The sequence below is a fragment of the Dendrobates tinctorius genome, unplaced genomic scaffold (assembly GCF_039654945.1).
Source record: "Dendrobates tinctorius isolate UK_male_01 unplaced genomic scaffold, ASM3965494v1 ptg000196l, whole genome shotgun sequence".
Taxonomy (NCBI): Eukaryota; Metazoa; Chordata; class Amphibia; order Anura; family Dendrobatidae; genus Dendrobates; species Dendrobates tinctorius.
In genome coordinates this window covers 7,125,290-7,140,514 of record NW_027361863.1, presented here as the reverse complement: position 1 = coordinate 7,140,514, position 15,225 = coordinate 7,125,290, and the positions used below count along the sequence as shown (strand labels likewise).

At 45.1% G+C, this 15,225-nt stretch overlaps 1 protein-coding gene across 3 annotated transcripts in view; it reads left to right on the top strand.

Annotated features, from left to right (window-relative positions):
• Positions 1 to 15,225, top strand: part of ZFYVE27 (zinc finger FYVE-type containing 27) — a 113,740-nt gene that overhangs the window by 77,298 nt on the left and 21,217 nt on the right. The gene's annotated exons all lie outside the window — the stretch shown is intronic.

Below are 15,225 nucleotides of genomic sequence, written 5' to 3'. Positions count from 1 at the left end.
GTTATTTCTGTGCTGTGCACTTCTAAATTGTATGGTCAAAATATGGCACTATAGGGACTGAATGACTCTGTGGGTACTATATGGGCAAAATATGGCACTATAGGGACTGAATGACTCTGTGGGTATTATATGGGCAAAATATGGCAATATAGGAACTGAATGACTCTGTGGGTATTATATGGGCAAAATATGGCACTATAGGAACTGAATGACTCTGTGGGTATTATATGGGCAAAATATGGCACTATAGGAACTGAATGACTCTGTGGGTACTATATGGGCAAAATATGGCACTATAGGAACTGAATGACTCTGTGGGTATTATATGGGCAAAATATGGCACTATAGGAACTGAATGACTCTGTGGGTATTATATGGGCAAAATATGGCACTATAGGAACTGAATGACTCTGTGGGTACTATATGGGCAAAATATGGCACTATAGGAACTGAATGACTCTGTGGGTATTATATGGGCAAAATATGGCACTATAGGGACTGAATGACTCTGTGGGTGTTATATGGGCAAAATATGGCACTGTAGGGACTGAATGACTCTGTGGGTATTATATGGGCAAAATATGGCACTGTAGGGACTGAATGACTCTGTGGGTATTATATGGGCAAATATGGCACTATAGGGACTGAATGACTCTGTGGGTATTATATGGGCAAATATCGCACTGTAGGGACTGAATGACTCTGTGGGTACTATATGGGAAAAATATTGCACTGTAGGGACTGAATGACTGTGGGTATTATATGGGCAAATATGGCACTAATAGGGACAGACTCTGTGGGTATTATATGGGCAAATATGGCACTAATAGGGACTGAATGACTGTGGGTACTATATGGGCAAATATGGCACTGTAGGGACTGAATGACTCTGTGGGTAATATATGGGCAAAATATGGCATTGTAAGGACTGAATGACTCTGTGGGTATTATATGGGCAAATATGGCACTGTAGGGACTGAATGACTCTGTGGGTATTATATGGGCAAATATGGCACTATAGGGACTGAATGACTCTGTGGGTATTATATGGGCAAATATGGCACTGTAGGGACTGAATGACTCTGTGGGTACTATATGGGCAAAATATTGCACTGTAGGGACTGAATGACTCTGTGGGTATTATATGGGCAAATATGGCACTAATAGGGACTGACTCTGTGGGTATTATATGGGCAAATATGGCACTAATAGGGACTGAATGACTCTGTGGGTACTATATGGGCAAATATGGCACTGTAGGGACTGAATGACTCTGTGGGTAATATATGGGCAAAATATGGCATTGTAAGGACTGAATGACTCTGTGGGTATTATATGGGCAAATATGGCACTGTAGGGACTGAATGACTCTGTGGGTATTATATGGGCAAATATGGCACTAATAGGGACTGAATGACTCTGTGGGTATTTTATGGGCAAATATGGCACTGTAAGGACTGAATGACTCTGTGGGTATTATATGGGCAAAATATGGCACTATAGAGACTGAATGACTCTGTGGGTATTATATGGGCAAAATATGGCACTATAGGAACTGAATGACTCTGTGGGTATTATATGGGCAAAATATGGCACTATAGGGACTGAATGACTCTTTGTGAGTATTATATGGGCAAAATATGGCACTGTAGGGACTGAATGACTCTGTGGGTATTATATGGGCAAAATATGGCACTGTAGGGACTGAATGACTCTGTGGGTATTATATGGGCAAAATATGGCACTGTAGGGACTGAATGACTGTGTGGGTATTATATGGGCAAAATATGGCACTGTAGGGACTGAATGACTCTTTGTGAGTATTATATGGGCAAAATATGGCACTATAGGGACTGAATGACTGTGGGCATTATATGGGCAAAATATGGCACTATAGGGACTGAATGAATCTGTGGGCATTATATGGGCAAAATATGGCACTGTAGGGACTGAATGACTCTGGGCATTATATGGGCAAAATATGGCACTATAGGGACTGAATGACTCTGTGGGTATTATATGGGCAAAATATGGCACTGTAGGGACTGAATGACTCTGTGGGTATTATATGGGCAAATATGGCACTATAGGGACTGAATGACTCTGTGGGTATTATATGGGCAAATATGGCACTGTAGGGACTGAATGACTCTGTGGGTACTATATGGGCAAAATATGGCACTGTAGGGACTGAATGACTCTGTGGGTACTATATGGGCAAAATATTGCACTGTAGGGACTGAATGACTCTGTGGGTATTATATGGGCAAATATGGCACTAATAGGGACTGACTCTGTGGGTATTATATGGGCAAATATGGCACTAATAGGGACTGAATGACTGTGTGGGTACTATATTGGCAAATATGGCACTGTAGGGACTGAATGACTCTGTGGGTATTATATGGGCAAATATGGCACTGTAGGGACTGAATGACTCTGTGGGTATTATCTGGGCAAAATATGGCATTGTAAGGACTGAATGACTCTGTGGGTACTATATGGGCAAAATATGGCATTGTAAGGACTGAATGACTCTGTGGGTACTATATGGGCAAATATGGCACTGTAGGGACTGAATGACTCTGTGGGTATTATATGGGCAAATATGGCACTAATAGGGACTGAATGACTCTGTGGGTATTTTATGGGCAAATATGGCACTGTAAGGACTGAATGACTCTGTGGGTATTATATGGGCAAATTATGGCACTATAGGGACTGAATGACTCTGTGGGTACTATATGGGCAAAATATGGCACTAATAGGGACTGAATGACTCTGTGGGTATTATATGGGCAAATATGGCACTGTAGGGACTGAATGACTCTGTGGGTATTATATGGGCAAATATGGCACTAATAGGGACTGAATGACTCTGTGGGTATTTTATGGGCAAATATGGCACTAATAGGGACTGAATGACTCTGTGGGTATTTTATGGGCAAATATGGCACTGTAAGGACTGAATGACTCTGTGGGTATTATATGGGCAAATTATGGCACTATAGGGACTGTATGACTCTGTGGGTATTACAGTGCCTACAAGTAGTATTCAACCCCCTGCAGATTTAGCAGGTTTGATAAGATGCAAATAAGTTAGAGCCTTCAAACTTCACACAAGAGCAGGATTTATTAACAGATGCATAAATCTTACAAAGCAAAAAGTTATGTTGCTCAGTTAAATTTTAATAAATTTTAAACATAAAAGTGTGGGTCAATTATTATTCAACCCCTAGGTTTAATATTTTGTGGAATAACCCTTGTTTGCAATTACAGCTAATAATCGTCTTTTATAAGACCTGATCAGGCCGGCACAGGTCTCTGGAGTTATCTTGGCCCACTCCTCCATGCAGATCTTCTCCAAGTTATCTAGGTTCTTTGGGTGTCTCATGTGGACTTTAATCTTGAGCTCCTTCCACAAGTTTTCAATTGGGTTAAGGTCAGGAGACTGACTAGGCCACTCCAACACCTTGATTTTTTCCCTCTTGAACCAGGCCTTGGTTTTCTTGGCAGTGTGCTTTGGGTCGTTGTCTTGTTGGAAGATGAAATGACGACCCATCTTAAGATCCTTGATGGAGGAGCGGAGGTTCTTGGCTAAAATCTCCAGGTAGGCCGTGCTATCCATCTTCCCATGGATGCGGACCAGATGGCCAGGCCCCTTGGCTGAGAAACAGCCCCACAGCATGATGCTGCCACCACCATGCTTGACTGTAGGGATGGTATTCTTGGGGACGTATGCAGTGCCATCCAGTCTCCAAACGTCACGTGTGTGGTTGGCACCAAAGATCTCGATCTTGGTCTCATCAGACCAGAGAACCTTGAACCAGTCTGTCTCAGAGTCCTCCAAGTGATCATGAGCAAACTGTAGACGAGCCTTGACATGACGCTTTGAAAGTAAAGGTACCTTACGGGCTCGTCTGGAACAGAGACCATTGCGGTGGAGTACGTTACTTATGGTATTGACTGAAACCAATGTCCCCACTGCCATGAGATCTTCCCGGAGCTCCTTCCTTGTTATCCTTGGGTTAGCCTTGACTCTTCGGACAAGCCTGGCCTCGGCACGGGAGGAAACTTTCAAAGGCTGTCCAGGCCGTGGAAGGCTAACAGTAGTTCCATAAGCCTTCCACTTCCAGATGATGCTCCCAAGAGTGGAGACAGGTAGGCCCAACTCCTTGGAAAGGGTTTTGTACCCCTTGCCAGCCTTGTGACCCTCCACGATCTTGTCTCTGATGGCCTTGGAATGCTCCTTTGTCTTTCCCATGTTGACCATGTATGAGTGCTGTTCACAAGTTCGGGGAGGGTCTTACATAGTCAGAAAAGGCTGGAAAAAGAGATAATTAATCCAAACATGTGAAGCTCATTGTTCTTTGTGCCTGAAATACTTCTTAATACTTTAGGGGAACCAAACAGAATTCTGGTGGTTTGAGGGGTTGAATAATAAATGACCCTCTGAATAAACTTTTCACAATTTAAAAAAAAATTAAACAAAGAAATAACATTCTTTTTTGCTGCAGTGCATTTCACACTTCCAGGCTGATCTACAGTCCAAATGTCACAATGCCAAGTTAATTCCGAATGTGTAAACCTGCTAAATCTGCAGGGGGTTGAATAGTACTTGTAGACACTGTATATGGGCAAATATGGCACTGTAGGGACTGAATGACTCTGTGGGTATTATATGGGCAAATATGGCACTAATAGGGACTGAATGACTCTGTGGGTATTTTATGGGCAAATATGGCACTGTAAGGACTGAATGACTCTGTGGGTATTATATGGGCAAAATATGGCACTATAGGGACTGAATGACTCTGTGGGTACTATATGGGCAAAATATGGCACTAATAGGGACTGAATGACTCTGTGGGTATTATATGGGCAAATATGGCACTCATAGGGACTGAATGACTCTGGGTATTTTATGGGCAAATATGGTACTGTAGGGACTGAATGACTCTGTGGGTATTATATGGGCAAATATGGCACTAACAGGGACTGAATGACTCTGTGGGTATTATATGGGCAAAATATGGCACTGTAGGGACTGAATGACTCTGGGTATTTTATGGGCAAATATGGTACTGTAGGGACTGAATGACTCTGTGGGTATTATATGGGCAAATATGGCACTAACAGGGACTGAATGACTCTGTGGGTATTATATGGGCAAAATATGGCACTAATAGGGACTGAATGACTGTGGGTATTATTTGGGCAAAATATGGCACTATAGGAACTGAATGACTCTTTGTGGGAATTTTTGGGCTCAGAATGATTCTATAGAGGACACATACACTTGCAATGGATGATTCCCGTGCACCACTCTGTTGTCCGTGCACACTTGGTGCAACCCTCCGCAAGATTGTAGCCATATAGAGAAATCCAGGGGACCAGGCGTTTCGCCGGCGCAGGACCTTTATCAAGCCATAGAAGTAAGGGACCTTGCATATGTGTTTTTCTATGGCTCGATAAAGGCTGACTATACGCTGACCATCTTTTAGTAACGTTTGCTCGCTTTGTCTGCGGCTTTTTGGCTTCATACTCATATTGAATACAAATTCGCCACAGGCGTTGCCATTAGAAATTAGTATCTGGGAAATGCATGACCCTCTGAGTCGTGCAAGGAGTGCGAGGAATCTCTGACAATTTTTGGTCTTTGGGATGCTTTTTTTTTTTTTGGAACAAACTCACCTTTTGTTAATTGTAATGGAGCAGAACAAATCTTTTCCCAGCTCAGCAAGTAAAAGCGGCTGCATGGGACGCACATACTTGCCATCTCCTGAGATCTGTAACGTTACACCGCCAGACCATGCATGTAAGATAACTCAATGGCAGACAAACATTCTTTTCACTCGGGCGGGCCTGTAGATTAAGAGTTTAGTGTAAGCTCGGCCTGCTTGCTGGAAATCTGAGCCGACTGCTGGGCATTTCTGTGTTGGATGGGGAGAAGAATGTAAAATAAACATGGAGCACGCCAGGGGGCACCGAGATTGGGAATAATTGGGAGCTGAATACTTACTGGATTAACCCCTTGTAGTTATCAAATCTGCAAATTGGAGACAATTGAGGGTAGACTTAGGGTACTGTCACACTTAGCGATGTACCAGCGATCCCGACCAGCGATATGACGCGGTCAGGATCGCTGGTACATCGCTAAGTGGTCGCTAGTGAGCTGCCACACAAGTAGATCTCACCAGCGACATTGCTGGGGACCAGGGTCGTTACTTAGGCCTCTTTCACACTTCAGATTTTTGTGTCAATTAAAATCCGCCAAAAAGGCGGACGTGCGGATCCGTTCTTAACTGATGTGAACAGATGCCACAGGATCCGTTTTTTGACGGAGCCGCAAAATGAGGAAATTGAGAGCGAGAGAGAGAGAATTTTTTTTTTTTTGTCCGGCACCCAGACAGAATTTCGGCTTAAATCAGTGTCTGGAGGATCCGCCGTCCAAAAAAAACATTGCAAGCTCCGTTTGGAAATCTTTGAGGATGTTGACGGACAGCAACATTATGGCGGATCCTCACAAAAACGGATGCAACGGACGGCAATAATGAAAGTCAATGGGGAAAAAAACGGATCCGCAAAAAAAAATTGCGGATCCATTTTGTTCAAATCCTGGCGGATTTTGACTGATTGTAAAAAACGGAAGTGTGAAAGAGGCCTAACCTGTCAGACGAGGCGATCCTGCGTCCTCCCGTCCAGCTGCACGCGTCGCTCGTCGTCACAGCAGGAAGCACCGCAGGAAGCTGACGACGAGAAACAGTCCTGGATGTTCTCGCGCCATCAGCGATAACCAGCGGGGGAGCGGGTCGTGGGTAAGTATCACACACAGCGATATCGCTAGCAATATCGCTATAACGTCACAAGTTATAGCGATATTCCTAGCGATATCGCTTAGTGTGACAGTACCTTAAGAAAATGATTGGCAGGGATATGTGTAGTAGAATAGATGATGTAGCAATGGAGGGATGAAGAACGGCAACATGGAAGAAACGCAGGAAAGTCTCTATAGATAGGTGTGAGCTACAGATATTATATGATGGAGAAAAGTATTGGGCCCTACGTCTTAATCATTGAATTTAGGTTTTCCACTCTATCACCTGCTGCTCCGGTGTATAACATCCCCCCCACCCCAGTGTATAACATCCATCCCCGCCCGGTGTCCCTCCCCCCCCCCGGTGTATAACATCTGTCCCCCCCCCCCCCCGGTGTATAACATCCGTCCCCCCCGGTGTATAACATCCGTGTCCCCCCCCCCCCCCGGTGTATAACATCCGGCACCATTCATTTCCTCAATGTTTAACACCCATCCCCTTCTCCTTCCAATGTATAAAATCCATGTCCTCGCCCCCAGTGTATAATCTCCGCCCCCCCCCCCCGCCATGCCATCTGCCTTTACTAATATGTGACAGAGTGGCCGGTGGTGCAGAACTCACTGATGCCAGTGCGGTCTTTGGAATAGGAGCCACCGGGGTAACGAGTCTGTCCATAACATTTCTTCCTCCTGAATCTTCACCCATCACCAGTGAGTGATATTATGGAGAAGTGGAAGGAACTGCAGTAACCTATCCATGAAGTGGAGACCCCATAACGTTACAGAGCGGGGGTTCTGCTGAACTCATAACTGCAGAGTCCAGACTTCACTGGTATAACTTGAGCACAAACACTGCGTCCCCGTCGGCTTCATGGCCGAGCAGCTGCATGCAGCCGTACATCACCAAGCACAATGCCGAGCGTTGGATGGAGTGGTGTAAAGCCGCCACCACTGGACTCTGGAGGAGACGTGTTCTGTGCAGTGACGGATCACACTTCTCTATCTGCGTCTGATGGAGGAGTCTGGGTTTGGTGATTCCAGGAGGACGTTACCCCCTGACTGTATTGTGCCCCTGTACAGATGGTGGAGGAGGATAATGCTATGGGCTGTTATCAGGGGGCGGCCTCGGCTCTTTAGTACCAGTGAACAGAAATCCTAATTCTTCAACTCAAGACATTGTGGACAATTGTAGCCTCTTTCTTTGAATAAACGGTTTGGGAAGACCCTTCTCTGCCCCCCATGACTGTGCCCAGTGCACAAGCTCCATACAGATATGGAGGTGGAACATGAGCAGCCTCACAGAGCCTGGACCTCAGCTCCATCCAGCACCTATGGCGCGCCCCCAGGGTCTTGCCAGGTCGGCGGGGTACTCAGAGCCGGGCCCGGTGGATTTCAATGGGAGTTGTCACGGTAGCTGTGACCGGGTCCGGGGCCCTGGGCATCCATTGTAAAAGGGGAATGTTGAGTGTGTGGATGATGATTAAAGTTTATGAGTGAATGATTCGTGACGCCACCTGTGGTGTTCGGCAATGAAGATGTTAAGCCGACGCTGCAGACAGATCCTCTGGGACAGATGGTGTGGTGCAGCAATGATGCTGTAGCCCTCCACAGGCAGGGCTGTAGTCCCAGGGCAGTGTAGGTGAAGAGATAGGGAGGAGACGTAGATGGTGCGGTGTCAGGCACAGCGATGTAGCAGTGCTGAGTGTGTTGGCGCGGGACTAAGTGGAGGACACCAGGGCATGTAGTTCTAAAGCTTTACTCACAGTCTGTGATGCATACAGGTGCTTGCCTCGGTGTTGTGTCCTCCGGGTCAGGAGCTCAGCCAACTTCCAGGCAAGATGAAGTACTCCGTTCCAACACTCCGCCAACATATGCCTTTTCTGAACGTCTCCCTTTTGCACCTATAGTAAAGTACTCACAGTACTGAGTTACAGTGGAGTGCCTCCTGTCAGATGTTCTTAGAACTCTACTTGTACGGCAGACAGCTGTAGCCTGCTTCGGGGACTCCTTGCTACTAAGTCCCGGCTCACTCTCGTTGCTGTTGTGCCCCCAAGTCTGGTGTGGGAATAAAGTGGTCACTACTTCTATTCCTCCGGTGTCTGCTGCAGGACAATTAGTATCCGTACAACCTCGGGGACCGGACCCCGGCCATGCGCTGAGAACTTGAGGAAGGGCTCTGCTCTAACCCTAATCCTTAGTTCTTTTCTTCTCCTTACGTTCCGTACTAATCCTTCCTTCTTATGGAGAGAGTCAGGCTTTCCATGTCTCTTTCCTGTGCCAGCGGACCCAGGTCACTGAGGTCGGCTGCAGCACTTCCTTCATCCATCCCACTCAGGGGATCTTCACTCCTCCACTGACTGAATCCTATCCTCTTCCCGCTCTCTTGTGCAGACTAAGCTCCACCCGCCTCCCAGCACGCTTCGTGTTCCAAGCAGGGAGCCACCAAAGGTGCTTTGCTACACTACTGTGTTGTGTGGGATGCAGGTGTAGGAGTGTGGTCAGGTGTCTCCACCTTACCTGGATGGTGGGGTACCACACCTCAGGAGGAGGTGCAGTACCTCTGTGGTGACTGAACCCTCAGGGGCGCCACACCTAGACCGGAGATTGTGAGCCCGGACTCCCCAACATCAGGCATTGACCTCACAAATGCTCTCCTGCATGAGGGGCAAAAATTCCCACAGACGCCTCCAAAATCCTGTAGAAATCCTTCCCAGAAGAGCTGAAGCCGGTATATCTGCAGAGGGGCGACTCCATATTAATGTCTATGGATGTAGAATGAGAGGTCAGAGAAGCTCCTAAAGATGTAATGTGGAGGGGGCACATACTTTTTATCTATACAGTGTATTTCCATATGTATATGATATATGCACTGCTGCAGACTTACAGGGTAATGCCTCTTTAAGTAGACCCCGTATTAATAAGAGGCACGTCCAGCCCCTGTGGTTGCTCACGTGGGTGATCCTTTTCCCGTTGACATGTATTAGGATCGATCACTCAGTTCTGGTAATAATTGTTCATCTCCTATAATTGGAGCTGGAGGAGTTCCCTGACCTGGGAGGAAATCGCTGTCATTTTGGAGCTGAATGCAGTGATATCATCTGGAGAACTCCCTCCTAATGGTAGAAGAATAAATGATGCGTCCTCCTCCATGCCGGGCGCAGCCGCTCCATAGCTCGACAATTTTATACTTTTAAGTTCCCATCGAGCATTTGCCCAGACCTGGCAGAATCGGCAGTGACCTGTACTGGGACCGTGGGATGACCACAGACCTTATTATGACATTTCCCCGATCTCTCCTGCGTCTGCTTGGAAAATCGTCATGAATGTGAAACATTATCCCTGTGTATTCACCAACCATGAATCTGCTTGAGCGGTATAGATTTTCTGAATGGATCTACAGATAATTTCTTCAGCAGTAGGAATAAATGCATTTGGATCTTTCCAATACAACATTTGCCAATTTTTGTAGACTTTAAGGGCACGTCCACCTTTTAAACACTATTTTATGAATTACCTGTGTATATAATCTAAGCAAAGTTATCTATTTTCTACTGATCCTGGATTAAAGTTACTGTACTAATCCTGAGTTACATCCTGTATTATACCCCAGAGCTGCACTCACTATTCTGCTGGTGCAGTCACTGTGAACATACATTACATTACTGATCCTGAGTTACATCCTGTATTATACCCCAGAGCTGCACTCACTATTCTGCTGGTGGAGTCACTGTGTACATACATCACATTACAGATCCTGTGTTACATCCTGTATTATACTCCAGAGCTGCACTCACTATTCTGCTGGTGGAGTCACTGTGTACATACATTACATTACTGATCCTGTGTTACATCCTGTATTATACTCCAGAGCTGCACTCACTATTCTGCTGGTGGAGTCACTGTGTACATACATTACATTACTGATCCTGAGTTACATCCTGTATTATACTCCAGAGCTGCACTCACTATTCTGCTGGTGCAGTCACTGTGTACATACATTACTGATCCTGAGTTACATCCTGTATTATACTCCAGAGCTGCACTCACTATTCTGCTGGTGCAGTCTCTGTGTACATACATTACATTACTGATCTTGTACTGATCCTGAGTTACATCCTGTATTATACCCCAGAGCTGCACTCACTATTCTGCTGGTGCAGTCACTGTGTACATACATTACATTCGTGATCCTGAGTTACATCCTGTATTATACCCCAGAGCTGCACTCACTATTCTGCTGGTGCAGTCTCTGTGTACATACATTACATTACTGATCCTGAGTTACATCCTGTATTATACTCCAGAGCTGCACTCACTATTCTGCTGGTGCAGTCACTGTGTACATACATTACATTACTGATCCTGAGTTACATCCTGTATTATACTCCAGAGCTGCACTCACTATTCTGCTGGTGCAGTCACTGTGTACATACATTACATTCGTGATCCTGAGTTACATCCTGTATTATACCCCAGAGCTGCACTCACTATTCTGCTGGTGCAGTCTCTGGGTACATACATTACATTACTGATCCTGAGTTACATCCTGTATTATACTCCAGAGCTGCACTCACTATTCTGCAGGTGCAGTCACTGTGTACATACATTACATTACTGATCCTGAGTTACATCCTGTATTATACCCCAGAGCTGCACTCACTATTCTGCAGGTGCAGTCACTGTGTACATACATTACTGATCCTGAGTTACATCCTGTATTATACTCCAGAGCTGCACTCACTATTCTGCTGGTGCAGTCACTGTGTACATACATTACATTACTGATCCTGAGTTACATCCTGTATTATACCCCAGAGCTGCACTCACTATTCTGCTGATTTCGGAGCTGAAATCTGGTTCAGTACCTACAGAGAACTTGTGCTCTGGACTGTCGGAGATATACTCTCTGGATATTGTTCTGTCCTTATGAGTGTGTGATTGCTCTGGATACAGCAGCTACCCTGTGCTGAAGTTGACGCCTGAGGCTATTGACCAACATCAATATAAATGTTAATATTTGATCAGTATTATAGACTTTGTGTAGCTTTGTTGCCTGGTTTGTTTGTGAGCGGTGGAGCTGTTATTTGGCAGCTGTATTATTTGAGCGCTCTGTGGCGGTATTTCATTAGCCATCATTGCTCCATTACTCAGCATTGTGTGATGGTGGCAGCAGTATGTGGCATTGCTATTTAAGCAGCTATATGGTGTTATTTGGCCAATATCTGTTTCTTTTTCTGGTTTGATAGTTAACCTTATGGGCAGCAGCGGCCACAGCCAGGACCTATAGAGCGTGCGGCCGGCCCCGGTCTGAATGCCCCTTTCATTCTGTACGTTTTCATGTAAGTCTCGGGCGGCTGTAGAAAAATACAGATAAAACAAAGAGAAACGCTCAGAATTAAACTGAAAGCCTGATTTCGGCGCGGTGTTTCCGTGTGGACACATTTCTGCCCACTTGTGTACGTTGTGTGGATTCCGCACATTTCATCCTGCTGGGCGGTAACACTCTGTTTATTTCATTAACTGCCAATAATCTCTACAGCAACATTCAGTTTTCCTGTGCGAGACAGCAAATGTTATTGAATTGATTCATTTTCCCAAGATCGGTTATTTTCTTTACGTTCTACTGTGAAAACAAAAGAGAAATCTCTCGCTCTCCGGCCTCCATTCTGCACACGCTCTGCCAGGCTGAAGCGCTGGATATTAGCATATGTACAGATCCTGATTACATCCATGGGCAGACCTACCGCAGAGGGGAAAGGGGGCAGTACATACTAGATGACGGATATCATCATGATGTCCAAAACGTAAAGGGATCGTATAAGAATCCATGGGTGGTAAAAACCAAATAGTCCTCGTCTCTCCCATAGAGCTGCCAGTATAGCCCCACTTGGGTGCACACATCAACATTTCAATCCCAAATGGGTGAACGACACAAAGACCTTTTATAATCGAATACTATCAAAAACTCCAAGATCGATTTCTGCACAATCGGGACTATTGGCTAATGTGTACAAAAAGTCACTGTCTACATACAGTTGTGGCCAAAAGTATTGACACCCCTGTAATTCTGTCAGATAATACTCAGTTTCTTCCTGAAAATGATTGCAAACACAAATTCTTTGGTATTATTAAAATGAAAAAACACAAAAGAGAATGAAGCAAAACATTGATCATTTCACACAAAACTCCAAAAATGGGCCAGACAAAAGTATTGGCACCCTCAGCCTAATACTTGGTTGCACAACCTTTAGCCAAAATAACTGCGACCAACCACTTCCGGTAACCATCAATGAGTTTCTTACAATGCTCTGCTGGAATTTTAGATCATTCTTCTTTGGCAAACTGCTCCAGGTCCCTGATATTTGAAGGGTGCCTTCTCCAAACTGCCATTTTTAGATCTCTCCACAGGTGTTCTATGGGATTCAGGTCTGGACTCATTGCTGGCCACCTTAGAAGTCTCCAGTGCTTTCTCTCAAACCATTTTCTAGTGCTTTTTGAAGTGTGTTTTGGGTCATTGTCCTGCTGGAAGACCCATGATGACCTCTGAGGGAGACCCAGCTTTCTCACACTGGGCCCTACATTATGCTGCAAAATTTGTTGGTAGTCTTCAGACTTCATAATGCCTTGCACACAGTCAAGCAGTCCAGTGCCAGAGGCAGCAAAGCAACCCCAAAACATAAGGGAACCTCTGCCATGTTTGACTGTAGGGACCGTGTTCTTTTCTTTGAATGCCTCTTTTTTTCTCCTGTAAACTCTATGTTGATGCCTTTGCCCAAAAAGCTCTACTTTTGTCTCATCTGAGCAGAGAACATTCTTCCAAAACATTTTAGGCTTTTTCAGGTAAGTTTTGGCAAACTCCAGCCTGGCTTTTTATGTCTCAGGGTAAGAAGTGGGGTCTTCCTAGGTCTCCTACCATACAGTCCCTTTTCATTCAGATGCCGACGGATAGTACGGGTTGACACTGTTGTACCCTCGGACTGCAGGGCAGCTTGAACTTGTTTGGATGTTAGTCGAGGTTATTTATCCAACATCCGCACAATCTTGCGTTGAAATCTCTTGTCAATTTTTCTTTTCCGGCCACATCTAGGGAGGTTAGCCACAGTGCCATGGGCTTTACACTTCTTGATGACACTGCGCACGGTAGACACAGGAACATTCAGGTTTTGGAGATGGACTTGTAGCCTTGAGATTGCTCATGCTTCCTCACAATTGGGTTTCTCAAGTCCTCAGACAGTTCTTTGCTCTTCTTTCTTTTCTCCATGCTCAATGTGGTACACACAAGGACACAGGACAGAGGTTGAGTCAACTTTAATCCATGTCAACTGGCTGCAAGTGTGATTTAGTTATTGCCAACACCTGTTAGGTGCCACAGGTAAGTTACAGGTGCTGTTAATTACACAAATTAGAGAAGCATCACATGATTTTTCGAACAGTGCCAATACTTTTGTCCACCCTCTTTTTTATGTTTGGTGTGGAATTATATCCAATTTGGCTTTAGGACAATTCTTTGTGTTTTTTCATTTAAGACAAATTAAATGAAGATAATAATACCAAAGAATTTGTGTTTGCAATCATTTTCAGGAAGAAACTGAGTATTATCTGACAGAATTGCAGGGGTGTCAATAGTTTTGGCCACAACTGTACATTAATTACATTACCTATCTAGTTGGCATCCTGAGGTCCATCCTGTATTATACCCCAGAGCTGCACTCACTATTCTGCTGGTGAAGTCACTGTGTACATACATTACATTACTGATCCTGAGTTACATCCTGTATTATACTCCAGAGATGCACTCACTATTCTGCTGGTGCAGTCGCTGTGTACATACATTACATTACTGATCCTGAGTTACATCCTGTATTATACTCCAGAGATGCACTCACTATTCTGCTGGTACAGTCGCTGTGTACATACATTACATTACTGATCCTGAGTTACATCCTGTATTATACTCCAGAGCTGCACTCACTATTCTGCTGGTGCAGTCACTGTGTACATACATTACATTACTGATCCTGAGTTATATCCTATATTATACCCCAGAGCTGCACTCACTATTCTGCTGGTGGGATAACACTTTAACTGAGCACAGTCGCTCATCTTTAATCTCCATCATCATTCTATTAGCTAACCTTCTATGTTGCGCCTACAGCCAGTGACCACCTCTGATCAGCGAGGAGGGAGTCTGGGCCACCAGCAGTGTAGGAGACCCGATCCTTGTTTCTTTCTCTTTGCCTTTAAGGCTAATTTCACATTTGCATATGGAGGAGCTGCGAAGGGATGCAGACTTCCTCCGTGAAGCTCCGCCCACTGCTGCACCCCCTCCGGGCAGCTCCGCCTACGTCCGCATGCGGCCTGTGTACCCTATCTTTAGCATTTGGTACACCGGGTGGGCGGATGTATGC